The following is a 6,342-nucleotide window of genomic DNA, read 5'->3' as shown; positions in this document are numbered from 1 at the left end:
TTTATTTTTCAGGTTACATTCTATCTATGGCAAATGATACTACTTTTCATTTCTAGTAAGGATATAAGGCTTTCAGGAAATCAACAGGGGCTGTGTTTAAGCTCTGGCAAACCAGCCTCTCTCTGTTTATAGGTGAAGTTGTATGGCTTCCATCTCATGTGACCAGACCTCCAAAGATGCTCTGTTTGGGAGCAGGAGCCTATTTGGGGCCCACTGAGCTTCTTCACTGAGAAGCCTCAGTGGGGCTTTCTCTTGCACAGCCCTGTCTTCCTGATCCTCCAATTGTTATTCTGGAACTGAAAGTGGCAATAAATAGCTTGCAAGTGAGAGATAACATTTTGCCAATTGACTGTGTTGAAAGAGATCAGTAAACATCACGATTGAAAATCTTAGTACAAAAAAAAAAAAAGAAAGAAAATCTTAGCATCCTTAACACCATGATAAATACTGACTGAGCACCCACTATGTGCTGGGTGTCATGGGAATATTTATTAAGCACTGCAGTAGATTGCAAAACTAGCTTTGATTCTCTACCCATCCCTGTATCCACATTCCTTGCAATGTGACCTGGCTACTCCTGCCATCAGAAAATGGACCCTATTTCCCCACCCTTGAACCTGGGTTGGACTTGTGACTTGGTTTAGTCAATACAACTATGGAAGTCATGTAGTGCCAGTTTTGAGCCGAGACCTTGCATGAGTCCATTCTTGCTCTTAGAACTGCACAGTTCTTTGTGAACGTGGGCTAGCCTGCTGATGGATGAGAGACGTGTGGCCCAGTTACCTCAGTTGACAGCAAGCCATCTTCCCAGAAGCAGAAGCCTTTGGTTTCCCAGATACCAACCCCAAATGCATGAGGGAGTCCAGCTGAGGCCCAGAAGAGCTGCCCAGCTGAGCCCAACCTAAAAGGCTGACCCATAAAATTGTAAACTAAATATTTATTATTTTAGACACTTCTGGGGTGCCTGGGTGGTTCATTTGGTTAAGAGTCTGTCTCTTGATTTTGGTTCAGGTCATGATCTCAGAGTTGTGAGATGGAGCCCCGCATTGGGCTCTGTGCTGGGCGTGGAGCCTGCTTAAGATTCTCTCTCTCGGGGCGCTTGGGTGGCTCAGTCGTTAAGTGTCTGCCTTCGGCTCAGGTCATGATCCCAGAGTCCCGGGATGGAGCCCCGCACTGGGCTCCCTGCTTGGCGGGAAGCCTGCTTCTCCCTCTCCCACTCCCCCTGCTTGTGTTCCCTCTCTCACTCTGTCTCTCTCTGTCAAATAAATAAATAAAATCTTAAAAAAAAAAAAAGAAAAGATTCTCTCTCTCCCTCTGCCTCTTCCCTCCCTCAAAAAAAAGACACTTCTGCACTTTGGGGTGTTTTATGATGCAGGAATAGAAAGTGCTGACTGATACAAGTACTTACTACGTGCCAAGCTCTGGTTGATCTAAAATCAGGCAGAGTCTTGGGAGAAAGACACGTGCAGAGATGGCATAGTAATGGGAATGGTGCAGTAAGTACTCTGGAGAAGCAAACACATGAGCCACAGAAGATGTGGCCTTTGAGCTGGACAGGAGTCTTCTCCCTGTGGAGTTAGAGGGTCCAGGATGAAATCCTTGGGAGAGAGGACTGAATATAAGGAACAAATGTGGGATGCCTCAGGCGGGGGCCATCAGTCCGTGGGATTTACTGAGCCCTTACTATGTGCACAAAAGCACGAGCCTGGCGATCTCAGGTCTGTGTATGGCCTGGAGAAGAGAAGACATCCATGTGTGGAAATTGGCCAGAGATATAAGGCTGTTTTCTTTTTCCTTTTTTTTCTTTTTTCTTTCTTCTTTTTATTTTTTTAAAGATTTTATTTATTTATCTGCCAGAGAGAGACATAGCGAGAGAGGGAACACAAGCAGAGGGAGTGGGAGAGGGAGAAGCAGGCTTCCTGCCGAGCAGGGAGCCCGATGCGGGGCTCGATCCCAGGACCCTGGGATCATGACCTGAGCCGAAGGCAGACGCTTAACGACTGAGCCACCCAGGCGCCCCCGCCCCCTTTTTTTAAAGTAAGCTCTACGCCCAGCATGGGGCTAGAACTCACAGCCCAGAGATTAAGAGTCATATGCTCTACAGACTGAGCCAGCCAGGCACCCTGGAAGGGTGGTTTTAAGTGAAACAAGTGACAGGGTCCTCTTTGTCCAGAGTGATAAGGATCTTGGCTTGGGCAGAACAGGATTTGATCCATTTGTTATTAATATCCAGTACCTGGTATATATGTGGCAGGGATAGAGTGGTGATGAGGTTGGGGAAAGGTTTCCATAGATAGTCCTCCTGGGAAGGAGTCAGAACACATGGCTGCTCAGGCATCCCCCTGAGTGGTAACCCCTTGAGGGCAGGGTCTGTGTCTCACTGATCTTGGCATACCCCGAGACATAGGACCTTGCATACACTAGGCATTCAGGTTTAAAGACTTTCTTTGGAGACGTTTCTCATCCCCTTCCCTGTATTCCTACTCGCCCATTGTATTAGTTTCTAAGGGCTGTTGTAACAAATTGCCACAAACCATGTGACTTAAAACAATTGTATTTTCGGGATGCCTGGGTGGCTCAGTCGTTAAGCGTCTGCCTTCAGCTCAGGTCATGATCCCAGGGTCCTGGGATCGAGTCCCGCATTGGGCTCCCTGCTCCTTGGGAGCCTACTTCTCCCTCTGCCTCTCTCTCTCTGTCTCTCATGAATAAATAAATAAAATCTTTAAAAAACAAAAAAACAATTGTATTTTCTCATAGTTCTGGAGGCTGGAAGTCCAAAATCGAGGTATCTTCAGAGTTGTTTCCTTTCTTGCCCCTTCCTAGCTTCAGGTCCTTGCCCACACAGTCCTTGGGATTCCTTGGCTTATAGGCACATCACTGCCATCTCTGCCTCTGTCTTCACATGCCCTTCTCCCTGTGTGTGTGTCTCTTCTCTTCTCATCAGAACACCATACACACCCTACTCCAGTATGACCTTACCTTAACTAATCTCTGCAATGACCCTATTTCCAAATAAGGTCACATTCTGAGGTACTGGGGGTTAAGACTTCAAAATACCTCTTTTTGGGGAGACAATTCAACCCAAAACATCCATCAAGACCCAGGGGAATGTGTGCGCCTTATGTGACTGCCCCAAACCCCAGAGGCAGAATTAAATGGTCTTTCTTCAGGACTTCTACATATTTAGTACATGCTTCTGTTTACGAGAGCATTTGACATGTTGATCATTGTCACGGGCTGAGTCAGGGGCCTCGCTTCTTTTGTGGTTTCCATAGTGCCTTGTAAAGGGTATATGGTGAGTCCTCCATAAATGGAGGCCTGTGAAGCTCCCTGAGCTGTCATGCTCAGCACTGCACGAAACATGTCATACATTAGTCCTCGCAATGACCCCTGTAAAGTATTTATGTACCTTAACTCCTATTTTATAGTGGAGAATGTTGGGATTTAGAGAGGTGAGATAACTTAGGGTAGCCAGAATTATCGTCTCTAAAAACCCGAATGGGCACCTGAGGGCATCCCATGAAAAGTTCTCTATCCCCTATCTTCACATTTCTCAAAGTACCCCTGATCTAGCTAATTCAACTCCATTCCCTTGAGAAGAACCTGCAGCCTCAGTCCTACCGATCCCGGGCTCTGTGTAGCACGTTCGACTCTACGCGCCCGCCCTCCCTAGCGTTTTCCCTCCAGAAGCCGCACACAAAGCGGATCCACCCTGCGCACGAGAGCGCGCGGGCCGCTTTTCCGCGCGCGCCGCTCCCGTGCGCGGCGTGGGGACCGGCGCGCTGATTGGCTGCGCGCGGCCCGGGCCCGCGGCCTGCTCCCGCCCCGGCACCTATCCTGGCGCGGCGATTGGCCGAGCGGCCGTGCGCGCAGAGACCGCGGTCCCGCGCGCCCCGCCCCTCCCGCTCCCGCGCGCTTCTGTTGCATGGGGCGCCGCCGGCGGCCGAGGGAGCGTGACTGCGCTGCGCAGGGCGCTAGGAGGCATTGTCGCTGTAAGTGGAGCAGAAAGCGGCCCAGAACGGGGCCCCACGCTTCGTGCCGCGCAAAGTAAATGCAGTCTGAGGCTGAGCGCTGGAGGGCTGGGGGCGAGAGGGAGAGAAGTGCCCCCGGTTCTGCAGCGTCCCCTCCCCTCCCCTCCCCCAGGTCACCGGGTGGAAAGGGCAGCGGTGCATCAGCTGCGGCTTCTGCAGTGCCCGGGGGCCCGGCTCCGCGCCGGCTTCTGCTTGCAAACTGCGGCTGGACCCCGGCTGGCCCGCGGGAGTGGGCGCAGCGACGGCAGGGAGTAGGGAGCCCGGGGAAGCGGCGCCGGGCCTCCGTCCCCGCGGGAGGCGCCCAGGCCGGGGGAAGCTGTGGTGTATTTCGTTCCTGAAGCAGCGCTCTCGGGATACGCTTCCGTTCTGGGAGCTGCAGACGCCTGCCCCAGAGCCTGCCTCCCGGCCTCCTGGGAGCGCGGGAGTCCGGACCCTCTGCGACCGCCAGTTTTCGCCCTTCTCCCTGCTTCATTCTCCCCAGTCCCCGCCTGCCGCGCGAGCCGAGGGCCGGCGACGAGGAGCCATTGGCTGCGGGTTCCGGGGGGTGGGGTAGACGGGTGAGGCGGGCCCCTTGCGCGAGGCGCGGGGACCCTGGCCTGGAGCACATTCCTGGGAGGCGCTGCGGGCGGATGCCTAGGTGCCTGGAGCGGAGCGCTCGTGCGGCGCTGCGAACCCCGAGGCTCAAAACCAGGCGCCAGCCCGTCCCGCTCACGCCCCAGCGGGCTGCTTTCTCTGGGGTGGAAAAGTGGGTCAACTCTGTCCAGGTCTCAAGGCTTCCGGGGCTACTTGGATACCATCCAGCCCTCCGCCTCTCACCTTCCCACCTGCTCCCCCACCTGGCGTGGCCCTTAGGACCCGCCGGAGCCAGCGATGCGGGAGCTTGCGCACATGGCTCAGGAGGCTCGAGTTGCCCTTCGGAGCGGCTGCCAGGCTCTAAAGTTCCCAAGTGACCACACCAGTAACTAAATATAGGAGCAGCTGGTGCGGACGGGGTGTCGCAGCAGCTCCTTTGCAGAGATCTCCCGGCTCCAGATAGGTAGAGTTGTCACTGGGGAGAACAGGAGCGCCAGCAGGGGGCTGCAGTCAGGGGTTAAGCAAAAATCACCCCAACTCCAGCCTTGTATCCCGGTGAAACTAGGTCATAGATCCAGAAGGGCCTGTTGCCAACTCCCACAAAGGAAGACAACTTTTCTGGCATTCAGTTTCTTGTATCCTAACTTACTGTCTCTACCTGTTAAATTACCTACAGGTAATGCGTTAATGTGGGAAGTGCTTAACGTTGGCAAAGACCTTTCTCAAAAGTTCTTTATCATTTACTTTTCTAAACAACCGAGTGAGGGAGGTGGCATTTCCAACTGCTCACAAACCCTGGTAACTTTCCAAACTCTGGTCTTAGGCAGCTGTCCTCAGAAAACTTTGCCTCACTCTGCAGAGAAACAGCACAGAGTTACGGGAGGGCCTACGGCCTCCTGCCCCAGTGGTCTGGGGACAGATTGGCTACCTGTCTCCCTCTTTCTCTCATCTCGTTGGGTCCCTCTGCTCAGACCATGTCTCTCTTCCCTTCGTGCAGGGGGCACACATGTTCCTTGGGCCTGGCGTCACAGCCCTACTAGCATCTAGCTCATTCTTCCTCCTGTCACTCAGTCTCTCCTAGATGAGGGAAGCTCATTCTGGCCCATGCCCCATCTCTATAACTTTAGTCCCCTGTGTGGCCCTTTTAGAAGGTGCCCAGGAGATGTTTGTTGGATTTAAACATTTCCTGAGGCTATGATGCCCACTCCCAGGAACGAGGAATTGGGGATGCAGGGAAAGGGATGTGTGGCTGGGGGCAGCAGCTGTATGAGTGTGGCTTTGGAGCCTGTGCTGAAGAGTCTCCAGGATTTGGAGCACTTGGCCTTGAAATTAGCTAAGGCTTCCCTGCAGTCCCTTGGGGACACTCTGACTTTCTTCTACTATCGACTCTGCCTGTGGGTTTGGCCAGATGCCCCAAGGAGCCCAGAGCTTGAGCCTGTGGGGTTCTCCTGGGGTTCTGTAGTTGGGTTCCGGTTCCAGGAAGGCTCCCTCGCAGGATGATTTTGGTTGACTCACGTTGTTTATAGGGACAGGGGCCCTCACGCCCTAGGAGGCTGCCCTGCGTAGGGGCTTTTGCGCTCCGTCAGAAGTAGGTCCATAGTTCTCTCCGCCACTTGTATGTGACCCAGACAGTTTTCTATTTTCCTCAAAAACAGTGTTAAACAAAAGAAAAGAATAGCTTTATTTTTATTTCTACACCCCCCCCCCCCCCCCCCCCCCCCCCCCCCCCCCCCCCCCC

At 53.3% G+C, this 6,342-nt stretch overlaps 1 protein-coding gene across 1 annotated transcript in view; it reads left to right on the top strand.

Moving 5' to 3' along the window:
- The first annotated feature begins 3,933 nt into the window (after positions 1-3,933).
- LRRC20 (leucine rich repeat containing 20) overlaps positions 3,934-6,342 on the top strand; it is an 84,301-nt gene continuing 81,892 nt past the window's right edge. Inside the window, exon 1 of the mRNA XM_021700019.1 lies at positions 3,934-3,992. The gene's annotated coding sequence lies outside the window, so the exon portion shown is untranslated. The remainder of the gene's footprint in view (positions 3,993-6,342) is intronic.

The sequence above is a fragment of the Neomonachus schauinslandi genome, chromosome 6, assembly GCF_002201575.2.
Source record: "Neomonachus schauinslandi chromosome 6, ASM220157v2, whole genome shotgun sequence".
Lineage (NCBI taxonomy): Eukaryota > Metazoa > Chordata > Mammalia > Carnivora > Phocidae > Neomonachus > Neomonachus schauinslandi.
The sequence above is the reverse complement of the archived record's forward strand: the minus strand, read 5'-3'. Positions and strand labels throughout refer to the sequence as shown.